We start from the raw sequence: 17990 nt of genomic DNA, 5'->3' as shown, positions 1-17990 counted from the left end.
TAACCTTTAAACCACCCTCAGTGTTTCATACATAAGGCCAGGGTACTCACCTACTAAAGGAGAGTATGTAAAAACCAGGGCTTAGAAAAGAGGCTGGAATTTAAAGAGAGATAAGTTGGGGGGAGGGGGTTATTGTTGCTGTTCCTTTGTTGTTTCTCATAGAAACCCCTTATTTAGAAGGCTGTGTCTAGATCCTGTCTAACTTTCTCATAGATGGACCGCTAGGAAGATTTCTGAACTATTTTGATAAATAACCATTCTGCCTCATCTACATTAAGTGCCTCATCCTGCAAACATATAAAATGCCTTTTTATTAATTATGTAAGTATAAATAAAATTTTCATACTTTAATGAGCAACAATTAATATTTTAAATATTGAAGCTTTCGTTGCTTTTAAATACATTGTTAACATGTGCATAAATAAATGTTTTTAATCTGATAAGGTGAAAGAGATTTTTAAACCCCGACAAATCAGCACATGGGACTCAAAAAATTAAAATGGTACTAGAACATTAAGCTTCTGGGCTTCATTAGCTAATGAAAAAGAGTCTGAAATTTCAGAAGTATAAATTTGCAATGATTAATAAAGATACACTCCTTTGAAAGGTATTCTCTGTGTTATAACCATCGAGACACTGAAGGTATTATCATCCACTGATGTTCAGGTTTTGGTTTGTTGACCTTGGAGTACATTTCAATCACAGAACTCAAGTCAGTGGCTTGTCAACTGAGACATTTCTGCGAATTCAGACTTTGAAGTTTCCTTTGTGACAGAAATATCACCCATGATAAATTTTTAGTGTGATGCGTGGGGAGTTAGCACAGAAGTTTAAGAACAACTGAAGCTATATGCATGAATCCGTGTGTTTCATAATAATTTTAAAAGAAGTCTCAATCAGAGCAGCCAATTTTTAAGGGACACTGACCTGGTCTGTTTGCTTCATCAGTGTATACTTAGGCAAGTTACCTAACAGGCCAGGAGTCCCTTGTTATCACTGAAATGATAGGGAATGGAAGTTAGCCACACAAAAGAGTGAGCCACCACTCTCCCTGGTGGTCAGCTGAAAACATCACTGAGGACACTAGGGGTAGGCAGCATCTGCCATTCTTGGGGGAAAAAATTCTCACCAGTAAAACTATCGTTTAGAAGTATTGACCACTTAAAATACATCCACATGATTCTGACCTTCTTCTATAGCTTGAAGTTTAAGTTCTTTCATCACTTTCCTAAAAGTCCTTGACAGATACATTTGAGGTAAAGGAGAACTGGGGACACATATCTAGAGTTGTCATAAGAAATTTGGGGGCTATCGGACCAGAAATCCCCAATGCGTGTGCCCAGTATCACCTACAAGGTGGACATTCAATAAAACTTGCTGAATGAATACATGAATGAAGGAATGAATGGCCACATTAAAGAACAAGTTCTATACCACTTGAGTGAAGGGCCTTGGATTTTTGTATTCATTCAGTCATTTCACAAACAATCGTTTAACGATTCCCAACTTTGTATTGAGTTGTACTGACACATACAACACTCTTCTTGCTCTCAGAGACCTGACCACATGGTTGAGGAGATGGGGCCTGTGCCCTTGAATAACATGGAAAGATATGACTAAAGACTAATGTTTTCATTGTGAAGCAGGGACAATCACACATATAGTCAACAGACAACAAACTGTCACATGGTAAGGAACTGAACTATTCCCTCTCAATCACAGATCTCATTAAATTCTACCTTTTTTTTCCCTGAATAATGACTGTATTATGCAGTTCCTGAAAAGTCCAAATAAACCTAATAAACACACACACACACACACACACACACACACACACACACGACCTTGTACATCACCCAGAATAAGGCAGGTGCTCAATAAATGAGTTGAGTGGATGGAGGAGGAATGAATGATGGTCATTTGAAGGGAGTGTCATTTCCCTCCAGGGTATAACTTGATAGTATGGGAATAACTCCATGTTTCTGTTCAAGTCACTGAACACCTAAACTTTCCTTTTTCTCATACAATACTTGCTTACTTCTACAATGCTGTTCCCTTTTGCCAAGCACAGCTGAATTTAACTAAACATTATACCCCAAGGAAAATAGTAATAGTCATCAATATATAGTGATTACCTAACATAATGGGAACGAGCATACCTATAAATTAAATAACCACCTTAGGTAAATATCTACCCCATCAAAAATTTTGGTAATAAAACAGTTAACTAATACATGTAGAGTGATATACAATTTAAAGAACATACCACTGCCTACAGTTAATCTTCATAACCAGTACTCTGCGACAGGTATTATCATTCCTACTTTAAAGATAGAAAATTAAGGCACAAAGAACCTTACGTGACATTTCATAGATCACAAAACTCCTGAGGCAGTGGGATCAGGATGTGAGCAAAGTTCTAAAATCCCAAGGGCTTAAATGTGAGGGTCAGGCATAGCTGTCTGAGAATTACAACCTTAACACCTGGTCACGGTGTGATGGTGGCCAAGTCGTATCACAAATCTGGGTTTTAGTTCTCTCATTTTAACACCAGCGCTTCTTTTGAGAAGCGTAGATGAGAGGGCACCTAGTTCAGCATATCATTGACATGTTAGAAATGAGAGGGCTCTTCCTGGTTCCTCCTCTGTTGTTTCCTCTAGACAAGAAGGGTGCCTTAGAGAACAGTGGGAAAATGATCTCCACCCAAAACAGACGTAGGTAACACATGCCTACTAAAGTGGAAAAAGATTCGAAACGACACAACCATGCTATATTCTTCACCATTAAGCAAAGATATCAAATCACAAAGCCTTGTACATTGCCTGCCACACTTGGCGTGGGAAGCCCGTATGTACACTTAGATACTTGAAAATCTATTTCTGTTGATGCTTTAGGATCAAAATCTATGTCCTCATATTTACACATAAGTGAATGAAAATTTGTCAAGTCAGGGAAAGGAGGTTATCTAAGCTACCCATATCCGCTGAAAAAAGAGTTATTACTGAGTTTGATTTATTCAGATGCTGAACAATTGGATTTTTCTGCTCTCTAGTAGAAGTCACTAGAAAGAAGAAATTTAATTCATAAGGTAAAAAATGTTAGTGTTTACTTAGTGAATGCATATACATGGATTGTTAATTTTAACAAATTTTAGTGAATGGTGATCGCTTAGACCCAAGGAGGGGTTGATGTCGAAGATCCACCTCAAACTGCAATGACAGAAATCCTTAGTAGGTACGAGTACACTTTCGTAAAAGATTTAATTATCCATAGGAGGATACAGACACACAGACACGCACACACAGAGTTAAAAATAATTTTTCCTGATATCTGTGACTTGACACAGTCCTGCAATCCAGCAGTGAACACCAACACACTTCTTGCATGTATATTCTTACATTTCTTTGTATTGAGATCTTTCGAATGTAAAATAACTATGTTTTCTTAGTAAGCGAGTAACCTATTTTTTGTTAATGATTTTCCTCAACTGGAATCCTAATTACCTTAAACTTTTTTTCAAAACGCACATTCATTTGGGGGAAATACTTATCTCAGATAAATATACTTGTCAGACGAATATAAAAATATTTATCGGAAGTAAATCCATATTACATGAAGAACTGAGATAAAGCACAAACCACCTGCATTTTCTCAGTGGCGTAAACTTACTCTCTTGGCAGCATTTACATATTATCAGGTACAACAGTTTTAAGTATTTGTACGGTTCAAATATAGACAAGTTTAGTTTGGAAGATCTTTTTATCACAGAAAGGTATCAAATTATCAGCTGAGACTGTGAAATCTAATTTCTATTTGTGGCTTTATCAGTGACTTCGTATTGTTATCTTGAATTGGATAATTTTATACGGCTTGGGTTCATATGCAGACATCCAAATGGTTTATCACATGATCAAATATTTATTTTCTTCCTGGCTGGTCAGATAGCTTGTAGTCATATTGATTATAATGTAATTCACATTGATTACTAAGGTAAGCAATGTGGGCTATTTTAACCAGACTTTTGTTCCGTAAATATTTGACTTCTACCTTTCTGTGGCAGTATTTCTCTTCAGAAGAAAGAGACAGTTTCTTATTTTGCTTTAAACAGTATTATAAAAGCTCACACAGACATAATATTGTTTTGGTGACAAACAACAGCATGCTAAATAAACGTAAAAACCAAGTTCCCAAATTCTTGTCTCCAGTTAGATCTAGTGAGAGTCATTTCCCCACTCTCTCACACATTTTCTCATTTCTGTGGTGAAGAATACAATGAGTATGCCATTACCCACATGAATATCATATCTATGAAATTCAACAAGCCAAATTTATAAAATGGAATTAGCCTGCAGACTGGGGAACATGGGTGATGTGGTGAAGTGAAATAGTAAGTTGCAAGACCAGAATATATAGATTTTGGGGTTTAATTACAATGGAAACTACATGCTTGACTCCACCTGAAGTTCACTTCTTCCTTCCTCAATTTCACGCAAAGACCCATACTTGCAAAAGTTACACATTTGTTCTACCAAATCTGTGAAATATTAAATGAAATTAGAAAAAAAGATAGTACAAGTGATACTTCTGGCGACTAAAGGAGATGTTTTAGTTAAGGGAATAAAAATCATTAACGCTTCTCATTTGTCTCTAGTACATCAATCTCTTTCCCTTGGGGTAAGTGGAATGTTCTTGAAAAAAAAAAAAAAATTCCTTTACCCTAACCCAGTGTAATCCATAGCCAGTCTCCAAGTTTGATACAAAAACAAACCATTTCTATTTTGGTGCAATGAGGAAGCATCACCCTGGACAATATAAAAACAGAGACGGAGGAAGTTGACTCAGATGGCAGCACTTCCCAGATGAAGAGAGCTATAGCAGGCTTACCACAATCACCTGAAGCAGATGAAATAAGACGCAACTGTTTTTTCCGTCGCATTGATGCACGTGTAAAAATGAATTCCCAAAAAGTTAAAGGGGGGAAATCCTGGGTATGTTTGTTTGTCCGAATGAAGGATTCCATTTGAGAAACTTTTGACAAAATGGACTGATGAAGCAGATTGGAATCCGGGCACAGGATGTACACAATTTTTGAAAATTTGCGAATAAATACTGGGCTTCCCAATGCATTGCTCAATGATCAGAGGGAAATGTGATATCACAATGAAAACCATTTCCATTCTAAATAGAATAATTGTCTAGGGTTTGTCAACCCTCTTTGGGGTGGAAATTCTAACAATTTCCTGAGGTTCTAAACTGTTGATTACATTTAATTGTTTGACATCGTCCAACAAGTAGAACAACGAATTGCTGGGCAGAGAACAAGCAATTTTCAAATACTTTAATGGCTATCCCTGATAAACACGCAAAATAAAAAAGAGTAGGTAAAGAGAATAAAACCAGTAAGTTTTAAAGTGGAAGTGAGTGACCATACAAGAATTAGCATCCTATGCACATCCGTTACTGAAGTGCCTATCTCACGTGCCTGTTTTATAAAGGTTTTGCCCCAAATACCCTCTTGTGTAACTGGAAACCAGCCACTTCGAGCAAGAATTATGGTTATTTCAAAGGGAAAGGAGTAGCAGATTCAAGTTCCCTCAAGGTCAGTCCACAGCCTAAAGCTTAAGTCCATTCCTGACCTAGCTGTTGTGCTCTTTAACTCAGTATGACCTTGAATTTTAGCTACTGAGTTTTAAAAAATAAACGATCTCTTTGTTCTGTTAACCATAAGCACTTAAAGATTTCCTCCACATGCAAACACAGAGATGACCATGATGGGACAGGTGAGACAAGTTTTGTACCCACATCTGGTAAGAGAAAAGAGCTTCTGGCAAATCCCATGGGCAAGCCAAAAGACATTTTCAAAGAAGTTTTAAAAGGGAGAAGATGCAATTAAGGACAATTTGGGGCTTCTACTAGATAAAATGGAAATCAACTCATAGGCTCTCCTTGACACAAACAGTATTAAAATTAGAATTGTTTGGCAAAAAATTTGATATTGATAAATTTTGGCTCCTAACATAGGACAACCATATCAGGAATAGGTGAAGACTTCCCCAAAGTCATATGGCAGTAATAGTCTTATTTCCACTCATTCATCGTTTGGTAAAAACTGATTTAAAAGGATGTCTTCATAATCATAACTAGAATTATTGTTAACAGTGCTAAATTGCCAAATTATGGTGCTTACAAACCAGAAGCATGAATTTGCCTCTATTTGTTTCCCAAAATGTCAGTCAGCATTTCGCCTTCTTCGAACAAGATTATCAAATGCATGCTGAACCTAAAATGACGTAAATGCTGCTTAAGAGGAGTCCAAATTCCAAGGGAGTCGACTCTCGCACCCTTACCCCCAGTCGGAGCTTTTCCTTTACTGCAGAATGTGACATGTTCCCTAACATCTGTTCAGAGCCTGCAAGCCATGTTCTTCATGTGGGACCTACTTACTTCATGCTACCATGTGAAAAATGTGTTATGTGCAAGGGAAACTACTCAAGCCATACCCATTTTGTACATGGGCCATGTCCTTGGAACTTGCCAGCAGTGTTGATCTCTGATCAATTTCTCATACTTTTTGAAAAAAAAGTAAAATAGGCACACTTAAAATTACTGTGTGTGTAAGGTTTTCTCAGAGTTAAGCCTTTCTGTACTGAGTCATTATTAGTACAATTATTAAACAAGTGACCATACTTCATGATCAATAACTATTAAACATTGAAAAGTAAATTTAAAAAATTAAATACTCTTTTTTTTTAATGACTTCCAAAAGAGCTAGTTTCTGATTCTCCAACCACATATTTGGGGATGAGACTTCCATCCCCATCACCTGCTCCCTTGTACTTGTTAGAGAAAGGGGTAGAATGTGGAGGCCAGGAACCAAGTTGGTGGTTTGAGTTCTGGCGTAATTTCTATCTAGCTCTCTCAGCCTGAGTGAGTTCTGGCTTTATCTAAATCTCAGTTTATTTATAAATAAATACACTGCAAATAAATAACTGTTAAATTGTGATCATGACGGGGTTTTTTCCCAAGTTTGAAATTCTGCGATCGACGGTTTATGAGATACATCTCTGGACAATCGATCTCTGAAAAAACAAAGACAATCAAAAATTGTTTCTGCAGTTTAGTAAAAAAAAAAGTTCAACTCTAGGGAAAATATACACAGAAGCTGCTAGACAGAAGTTCAGTTGCATATCTGTGGCCTCTGTCTTAATCTGCCAGATCGGCAACTCTCCGAAACAGAATGACATCAAGTTCTGTAGTCACTTCCAGATAAGGACCATTCTAGATCCTCTGGATTCTCCAACAAAGTTTAATGCCATAAATCGTTGCCAAGTACATCATGCACCTACTTTATTGCCCCTAAATAATATACATTTATAAAGAGTGGAGATCAAGATTTAACTTTCTCTGCCCCACCCTCTAACAACATAATACATACCTAATAAGACCTTAATCACGTTTTGCTCTTTGACTGAATGAGGAACAAAAAGGGATTTATTTCCTTCCTTTCCCCAATGACAGAAATCATCAAGTCCAGAATTGTCAAAGACATTATAGTTAGCCCTAAGTTCAATCTGAGAATAAGTCAAGCCTTCATGAAATGGAAAAATGAGCATATCATTAGACAAACATTTCAAATAGAGCTACACTTACTTTTTACTGATAAAACACGGACATACACGTAGTTATGATAAATTGCCTCCCTAAATTTTTAAATTTTCTAATGGCTATTTTTGGTTTCGTGAGTCTGCCCTTTCCCTTACCTGGATCATAAACGGCTGAAGATGAGGGACGGACTGAGTTTTATTCGTTGGGCTGGCAGAGAGCATATTCATTTACACTTACACTTCACAGAAGGGGGCTTGGAGGAACTCATTTATCTTCCTTTCTTCTGTATAGAGCGGCTATTTTCTCAATGGAATAATTAATAGTGCCAACAATGTGCCAGAGATATAAAAATGGATACATGCCTGCACTGTCACTTTTGAGAAGTGATACTGTTCTGTCGGTTAGTGTATGCGTGATGCAGACTCCTGTTTGTTTTCTGTAGTCTTTAATTTTCCTTGGTGAAGCCACCCTACTTAGTCAATCTATAGTCTCCTTTCAAAATCCAATTTCATAACATTTTATTAGAGGGACAACAGATTCTCCTATGGCCAAACATCATTTCCTAACGATGTGGAGGAACATGAAACAAACAAGCAGGTGCTTTCCATGCCATTTCCACGTATTTAACTTTTTCTTTTGTCCTTCCCAAAACATTCCATTTAACTTGACTTTAAGGACTAGAGAAATAAAAACCTTTTTAAAGAGATGTCATTTTGTTTCACTGCTAGCAAAAAATAGGCCGATGACAAAAAACCTCACTGACGATTACACTAGATTCTGTGGTTGATTTTATCTATTATCTATTATATTGTTATCATGGACTGTGGGATTACATCAATTGTTGGGCTTTTAAGAAGCATAGCCTCTGTATTTATTAGTTCACAAGGTGGATCGTGGTGTTGGGACCCTGTGGAGCATTATAAAGTGAACTTTTGCTTAGGGAATACAGTCAATGACATTGTAGTAGCATTGTATGATGACAGATGGTAGCTACACTTGTGATGAGCACAGCATAACATATAGAGATGTCAAGTCTCTATCTCTGCGTTGTACACCTGAAACTAATGAAGGATTGTGTGTCAACTACGCTAAAAAAAAATTTTTTTTAATGAGGTCTTGCTTCAACAACTACTTGCAGCCATGTAAATCTTCACAATGGTAGGAATTCGGTCCACTGCTATGTACCTTCCGAGAATACTGGCGCTTAGTAGGTGTGCAATAAATATTTGCTGAATTTTTTTGATACTTAAGCCTTGTGTTGATCCATTGCTGACTGGGGATATGATGATGTAGGATCATCAATCACTTCCTGCAACTTCTGGCTGAAATCAGGGTTCCTTAACCTTTGGAGAGCTATAGACCCCTTTTGGTAATATGATAGAAATTATACTCTCTGTCTCCAGTTACCTCTGTGATACACATACTTGATGTTGCACAGATTTCTAAAAGAAAGGTTATAATATTTTATAAAGACTGGTTTGAAATATACTTGAGATCGGGATAAGCAGAAGCCGTATCTTTTATGAAAGAAGATTAATGCATCAGGTCTCCCTAAAATTTCCTAAGTATATACAAACAATTAATACAGTTTCAATATTCTTTACCAAGGAGAAATTTGGTCTGAATGCATTATGCTAAAATAAGTTAGTTATCAGTTTAGTTGCTTATCACTTAAAAACATTTTTTTTTATGTTTTATTTTTTCAAGAGAGAGAGAGAGAGAAAAAAAAAAAAAAAAACAGCGGGGAGAGGCAGAGGGAGACAGAGACACAGAATCTGAAACAGGGTCCAGGCTCTGAGCTATCAGCACAGAGCCCGACGTGGGGCTCGAACTCACAGACCACAAGATCATGACCTGAGCTGAAGTCCAACGCTTAACTGACTAAGACACCCAGGAGCCCCCGTTTATTCCTTCTTCAAAAAAGTTTCCTAACTTATTGATACCATCACAGAGACCCCTGGTAGCAACGCAATAATTAAGGATCTGTCTGAGATTCCTATACATTCTCAATTTTCAGATGTTAGTAAGGAAATTGCCAGAATCTTAAATTTGCTATGCAGAGTTGTCTGTAGAGATGCAAATTTCACTTATCTCTCTCTTTATATTCTTTTCTTTCTAAAAAAAAAAAAAATTAAAACTGCTAAGTCATTTTGATTCATACATTACATGAAAATAGACTGTTTTAATACTTGAGATGGCTTGTGTTTATTGTCTATGGCTCTTGCCTCCCACCAAATAGCAAAAATAAAAGAATCCCTCAGCTTACCTCCGCAGCTCTCCATATACCTTAATTTTTTTGAATGAAGTACAGGTGCTTTGTTTACATGTGGTTCAATGACATTTAAAACCAAAAATTTTGGTAAGTGACTACAGTGCTTAACACGTGGGCATTCACGGTTTTAGCACAGTGCGGGTAAACTTGGGCCACACCACCCCTCCTGTGTAATGCATTTAATCTGGACTCTGTAATCTCAACTGTGATTATCTATCCTTTGTTGTTTTCAAGGCTGCAAGTTCCCAGCAAAGTTAGAAGGCCAACTGAGCTTGATTTTCCAGCGAATATTGTTTTTGCTCTCTGTTGTTGAGTTGGGAGCACAGCTGTGCAAAGTAGTTTCAATGAACCAAGGGGATGGTCACAGAATCACCAGCTCAAAACTTCACCCTGAGTTCACCAACTGCGGGCTACATGATAATTACATGAACTCCTCCAGACCCACCACCAACTTGCATGACTTTTAAGCTAAATCTGTGTCAAGTATTACTGACTTATGTTGATCTCAGGGGTATTTTTCCCCCTGATTTTACCCAACTTACACAGCAATGGACAGGAACTGAACCTAATTTCATTCTTCATACAGTAACTAGCATGTTATCTGTGTTTCATAAATGAAATGGTAATAGTAGGAACAGCGCCTAAACTGCTACCTTATAGAAGAAACATACTATTATCCTTACAAAAATAACAGCTTTATTGGTAAAAAAAAAAAAAAAGCATTTTTAATAGTAAAAACAACAAAACATCCTAAACCATACTCTACATACTTTAAAATGCCCTGAAATAACTTTCATTAATAACATGTTTAAGTCTTGTATTCATAATTAAGTCTTCATGCAAATGCACTACCTAGGTATCTGCTGATGAATTATCATAGGAGAAAAGGAACTGCCAACACTTCTAAACAAAATCTCCAATTATACAGTTCCAAGATAATCAAAATGGACTTTAAAGTAGCAAAAACTACGGGCCACAACACCCAGCTTAGAAAAGAAATTCCTTTCAGAAGAAAGGAAATAGCATAACCTCGCAGCTATTTCAAAGAAGTTTTAAATGGAAGAAGCAGATAGTGATTTCACCTTTCTAGAAGTGAGAGCAGATACTTGAAAATAATAATTCAAATATTAAGTGATACTAGTAATTTGAGTTACAAAGTTGAATTAATAAATTACAACTGGGCTAATTTGGGACTAAAATTACTAATTGTTCAAAATAATTCACTTCCTGTTCTAGCAAATATCTTAATCTTGACCTAGAAAAAAGTCACTGCTTAGTAATACCTTTCTTCAGTGCACTTGATTTCCATTGTCAAAGATACCCATTTAAATGGGTAATATCTAAATATATACTGATGAATTATTCACACCTTACTTTTCAAATGTAAGGGGAAGAGAAACTCGTGCTGTATTTTAAATTTAATTATAAAATCAATCCTCACAAATTAAAAATAACGTCTTCGAAGCAGGCTGAGGACCAGGTTTGACCACTGAATGCTGTGTGAAGCTCTTGCTAAAACACAAGAACGGAACAAGCACATCCAAGCAGGGAGTGTGCCGGTCACAATTGTGGGACTTACACCCAGGGAAACCTGTCCTTAATTTATCCCGCCGTGTGTAGATTTGGCAAGGGTCTCCAAACATCATTTACATACCATATGCCCTGAATTACCTAGGCACAATGGCTGTGGACAAATAAGATGTTTTGGGTCTGTTTGCTTCCCTGTGTAAGTTTTGCAGCTTTCATTTAATTTCTCTCATTGCTAAATAATTTAATGCTATATTGCCTGTTGCAAAAGAATGTTTTGCTAAATCAATAAATAGTTCATTGTGCTTTGTGATTAGAAGAAAACGACCCTGGGGTAGGTGAGCAGGAGGTATTATTTCTCCTATGTAAGAATCAAAGAAAGGAAAGCAGCTCTTTATGCTTTGGACTCATTTTAACCTTTGTCTCCTTAATAAGCATATAAATGCAAGGCATTCAACAATAGAATAGACAGAAAGCAGATATTTTGGCTTCTATGGAACATGCAAAATTGGTCAGCAAGTTTTCATGTTTAAGAGGGATTCCTGAAAATAGATTCTATATTTGTTCCTCTCATAATTAAAAGGCTTTATAATTGTCCTGTGCCTTGGTTTCCCTCTTCCCTCAAGAATGGTATTAATTGAAACTCAGTAATATTTGTCCGGATTCTCAAGCTAAATTTAAGGTCAGGATGATAAAAATGTATACTTAAACCAAAAAGATCAATTGCCTAAAAAAGGCTTGGAACAGAATTACGTACATATTTTTTGTTGTGTACTATAAATTTGACTGTATAAACTTCCAATTAAAAATGACATTCACACCATCATTTTTGATAGAATTTTGCACAGTAGGAATACTCATTAATGCAGGGTAATACAGTGTGATAAGCAGCTTAGACATCAAAATAGTAAAAAAAAATATGCCAGTTGGTCTACTCTGTACATGAGTGAAATAAAACTTAAAAAAATTAAATACCTGAGGAATTAATTAAAAAGAACACTTACTGGCATACATATTTTTTTAACTCTGTCAAATCAAGAACACCCATTCTCTAGTCAGTTTCTGTAGAGATCTCAGTCCTGGTACCAAAAAAAAAAAAAAAAAAATCCATTCTATATTTTATGATAAGACATTAAGTGCATTACCATATTCAAAATGGAGTAAAACATAATTTAAATAATTTTACTTATCCTATGATTATCCTTCCAAAAACTGTGCATGTGTGCATGTGTATTTACCATTTAATAGGAAGCATTTCAAATATCTGAATTCTTTTCAACGTTGGTAAAAGTGAAAGCCCATCAGCTAAGTGTGTGTGCATGGGTCATCTCTTGATCTTTAACTGGAAAATACGACGTGATCACGTAATTCACAACTGTAGGTGAGAGTAAGTGGCAAATGAGGTGTGTCCACACACTAGTAAAGAAAGAGGTAAAAGGCAATGCAGTAATTTCAGAATGCTATCAAATAATTTGCTTTCTTTAGGGGGCAAGAAAAGAAAGAAGCTACCATTTGAAGACCAGCAACGAAAGGGTTAACAGACATATGCTGTATAATTAGGAGATGCATTAATGATTATGAATAGTAAATGATTTGGTGCAAAGAAAAAATTTTAGTCAAAGGGACATGTACCTATCTTACATGTTTATTAGTAACTGTATATAACTAGAGAATTCTGCTATTAAGAATCTTGCATTATTGGTGTAAATACTTCCAAGGGTACATCAAATTGTAATCTTTCATACGACATCCATCAAACCAGGCTGGAGATTTTGACAAACATTAAACACAGTAAGGAGGCAATTATGTATGCATGATTTAATCTGCAACTAATTAATATGCAAATTTATTCATATGTTAGTTACTAAATTAAAAATGCAAAGAAGCCCTTATGGTGATTCTCGAAATTTTGCACAAACAGAACATTTAAAATGTAAGAAAAATGAAGTTTTTTAGAAACCTATAACACACTTTTCGTGTCTCCAGAACCTGTTGCATTAAGAAGACTCAAAAATATGTGTTTTAATACTAGATAATAATTTAAAAGGTGTGCTAATTTTATGTGAGAATGTGGGAACAGAAAGGTTAATCAGAATTCTCTCGAACTCTTAAGAGATACACTCTAATTACCAGACAAATGGTATTCTATTTCTAAGCTTCCTTCCCTGCTTTTAGGGTTGTCAGAAGTTGGTCATCTTACTGATACCCTGCACAAACGGTTAGGGGAATAAATAGTATTTGAAAGCAACTAGAGATATTGAAAATTCTGGGGTAACTTTGAGACCATTTGGTGCTCACTACACATACAATTCACTCCTCAAGATGGCAACTCGCTCTTTTCGCCTTTGGGGAACAGCTCTTTGCAAACAGAGAAATGGGAGGAAATTCTAGAGGGAGGCTAGAAATTCTCCCAAACTCTCTTCCAAACGAATCTTCAAAGAAAATAATTCGACTAACACAAGAGCAACAACCTCCCCAAAAAGCAGAAGGTAATTTCATCTGAATTCAATCTGGCTATTTTAGCCCTGCATTTTCCAGACAGCCCAAAACTGATTTGAATCTTTGATGGGAGACGAGGGATGTGCGGTAGTGATCATTTTAAAAATATCTTTGGGTGTCTGCATACAAGGGAGTATCCAGTCAAGTGCATATATTATCCTTTGGCTCCGCTGCCTTCTGCAAGAGTCTGATTTCCCTAAGACTTCCTGGAGATCAGCAGTGAGGTTCTGTGTGGATCACCTCTCATCTGATTACCTTCCTCATCCGAAGTCCAGCGGCCCTGTACACAGTTCCGGGAGCTGGCGCTTGGAACACTTGTACTGGCCTCAAGAAATCAACGCAACTCAACTGTGTGAGGAAGCACCGTGACAGCGTCTACGGCTCTTCCCAGGGCACTGAACTCTTACCCACGTTAAAAAAAAAAAAAAAAAAAAAAAAAAATGAAAGAAAAGAAAGAAAGAAAGAAAAAGAAAAGAAAAGAAAATCGCCATCAGTCTCCTTGCTGCCAAGTGACACACAAAAAGGAAGTTAACCATTGGCTGTTACTTGCATTCACAGTCTGACTCTGATCTCCCAGCTTCCCTTAGCCCAATCTGATGCCAAGCGGACTACAGCTTGCCCATTTCATTTCGACCACGGCAGCCAAAAAAAGCACTGCCCCACCGTGCAACGACAAGCAGTCTGTTTTGATATTAGTACCTCAGTATGTGATATGAGAGAGTCAGATGTCCCCAAACTATGTGCCCTCCCCTGAGGGACTCTGTCCTGGCCTTCCTTGGCCAGAGGGATGGGGAGCGTGCCACAAATCCTTAGCTTTGAAAGCACAAGGGAAGGAAACACACCATCCGCAGGGCTCAGACAGAAATGGCGAGGAGGAGGAGAGACTCTTATGGGGAGAGGATTCATGCCCTCCAATTCAGCACTCGCGCCTAACTGGAAATATTAACTCATATTCTATTCACTCCCTGCCAGCCAGCATACATGAGCACAAACTGAATTACATAAGAAAAGGAGTCTTTTTCTTATGTAATTAAATCATAGCAGCCGCTAGTAAGTAAACATCAGATTTTCTTTTCCTTTTTTTTTTTTTTTCATGAAAGAGAGGAATATTTGGGGTTCAGAAGAATGGGATTTTTTCCTTGATTCCCAGACAGAGAGGAAGATGGTGGTAAAATCCTACTCACCTCCCTGTTCTCCGAAACATTCTGATTTCTTTGCTGAGTGTATAGAATCAAACTCTAACCTGGTTTAACCTTTCCATGTGCCCTGGACCGTTCTCATTCCCTCCAGCATTAACATATCATTCTTTTTATGATTCCAATGAGGCATCATCAGGTGTGGATCTCAATTTCTGGGCATTTTAGGAATCTGAGAGCAACCCAGGCAGCTTTAATTTTTACAGGTGACTCAATTTTTGTTGTGACCAGAACTGAACATAAAGCTCTTAAAAGCTTAAATGTACACATTTATGCATTCATTACACAGTGTTAAATCTAATTTGTTCTTTTTACTGTCACAGGAAGCACATGTTTAAAGCAATCTGTTTCCTCATGTGAATGCTTTCCTGTCTGTTTAAAAAAAATTGCGACACACTTTACCCTGAGTAACCAAGAGGTGATCATAAATATCCCTAAATAGCATTAAACAGATATGAAAGACATTAACACTTTCAGAATGCCAAAGTAGTATTAAAAAAAAATTCTAACAGATGCTCCTAGGTCAAAAAGTGAAATGTGTGTTTCCTGAAAAAACACTCTCATCAGAATCATAAATGAACTGTGAGTGGAGAAGTGAGGTGTTGTTGAGCAAACGAGGATCCTTTTGGTGAGGAACACAGCAATCCACTGCCAACGTGTACTTGCCATAAAAAAGCCAAATTGAAATGGAAGTCTGATGAAAACCAATATCCTTTGTAATCCACAAGGTGGCAATGATTACGAATGAGGGGTGGCTCCATCGGATCGATCCGGTTTCCCAGAGAAAGAGTCTGTCTCTGTGAACCGAAGCATCCGTCCCCGTTCCGGGACGAGAGGAAGAGGTCCGGCCAGAAGGACCTTTCCCGAGGAGTCTGATGTGCTGCCTGGTTTTTCTGTAAATGAAAATTGGCTGGGAAGAATCATTCGTGGTGGAAGGTGGAGACCATGCTCTCTTTGCCCCACCCTCTTTGGCAGATGTTTTTTTCTTGAAATTCAAGAGTTCACTAATCAGCCCTTGTAAAAAACCATTCTAAGTTTCCCTTAGCTGACACGCAAAAACAAATTTTCTTTTATGAATTCAGCAACGGCACTGAGAAAAAAACACATGACAATGTGGCAAAGGCCAGAATCCAGCAATTCTTTGACTTTACCCTAAAACATCTGTCTAAATAGTCCTGTTGAATGTTAGAAATTTACCTCAACAGTCCGAATCAAATCAAACTCCGTTTTACTTTAGAAGAGAAACAAAGTGCCACACAGTCCCACCTGCTCAACACATCTCCGTCTTGCCAGATGAAGTAAAAACCCTAGGCCTACCCTGCTCCTTGACCTGCTTCTGGCCAATTACAGAATAAGACTGATAGAGGATGAAAGAAAAAGCCTGTATCTCCTTGTCGCTTAGAGGCAGGGCTGACTTCGGCATAAACAAATTACTGGCAGAGGGAATCATATTATGAGGAGCTCTGTCATCTTGGCCTGATGTCCCATTTCAAAAGAAAAAAAGATGGAGTACATACTTCCAAGGCAAACTTTGCGGAGCGTAAGTCGAATGATTCAAACAGCTGACTAGGTGTCTCGGCCTGAGAGAGACACTACTGCAAGGAACAAAGACCTACAGAAAGTGCTTGCGGTATTTCATCGTTTCAGACAAGGCAAGCGACCTCCACTAGGTAGAATTCTTCTACATGCAGTTGAGACCCTGGTCTTAGTTTCTGCTCTGTACCCGACTACTCCAGTAAACTACAGGTGAAGTTTCTCTCAAGTGCCCGAAGAAAGGTATTTACCTTCTTGCTGATGCTAACGTTGAGGGGGTTTATTACTGTCCTTAGAAGGTATCATTTCTTAGATGTTTACAATGTGTCAGGATTATGCAGAGCACATTATATATGTTTTGTCCTTTATTTATTTATCACAATATCCTTAGGAGGTATGTATATTTTGCCCATTTTTCAGAAAATAATTCAAGGATACTACATCACGTGCCCAAGGCCACGTAGCTAGTAAGTGGCACAGCCAACTAAAAACCCAGATGATCAGCTTCCATGCTCTTAACCACTAGATCATCCTGTCTCTGTTACAGAAATGCTATACTGAACGGTCTAGACTTTCTAAGGGATCTGGCTGAGCAGAAGCTGTGCGTAAAAACCAGTGTACCACTTAGAGGTACTGAGGGTCATTCTACAGTGAGATGAAAATTCTGAATACTTAATTTATTCCAGGTTGGCAAATACTTGCTAAGTAAACAACAATCAGATTGTAGAGATTTTTGTTCTACCAAATACTCTGAATAGCCAGGGGGAGCACGGCATCATGATTAAGGACACAGAAACCTGGCAGACAGACTTCCCAGGTCTCAACCCCAGCTCTGCCATTTATTAGCTGTGTGACCTCAGGCATGTGTCATCACCCCTCTGTGTCTCTGTTTGTTTAGCCATGAATAAAGAGTAGGACATCCCATCTCATAGGATTTTGTAGGAGTAAGTGATTCATTAGATGCAAAGTACTCAGTTCCTGGCACAGAATAAATACTATGTTCAGGTTTGTTATTGTTATTAGTATATCAACATCATCTCATGAAGAAGGTGCTATTTATACCTCCTTTGTAGACCATGAAATAGATGTGTGACCCAACTAGGGCCACTATGTGAGGAAATAGAGGATACCACACATTTAATTAGAGAGATCTCTTTAATTCTAGTGCAGCGTTATGTCCATCCCACCACACCACTTTTATTACTATAGTCATTCACTGGAAATATATTTGAAAGAAACATGCAGGGCAGTGAATTTAGCCTGTATGGGACCAAAAAAAAAAAAAAAAAAAAAAAAAAAAAAGATGTATGTGCAAAAGATCCTTACCCATTTCAAGGTAAGTAAGGGGACTCAGCATC

General features: G+C 37.5%; 1 protein-coding gene across 9 annotated transcripts in view; it reads right to left on the bottom strand.

Annotated features, from left to right (window-relative positions):
- Positions 1–17990, bottom strand: part of TCF4 (transcription factor 4) — a 243940-nt gene that overhangs the window by 95015 nt on the left and 130935 nt on the right. The window lies entirely within an intron of this gene.

This window comes from Panthera uncia, assembly GCF_023721935.1.
Source record: "Panthera uncia isolate 11264 chromosome D3 unlocalized genomic scaffold, Puncia_PCG_1.0 HiC_scaffold_8, whole genome shotgun sequence".
In the NCBI taxonomy this organism is placed as follows: domain Eukaryota; kingdom Metazoa; phylum Chordata; class Mammalia; order Carnivora; family Felidae; genus Panthera; species Panthera uncia.
Note: the sequence above shows the minus strand (reverse complement) of the source record. Positions and strands in the feature narration are given on the sequence as shown.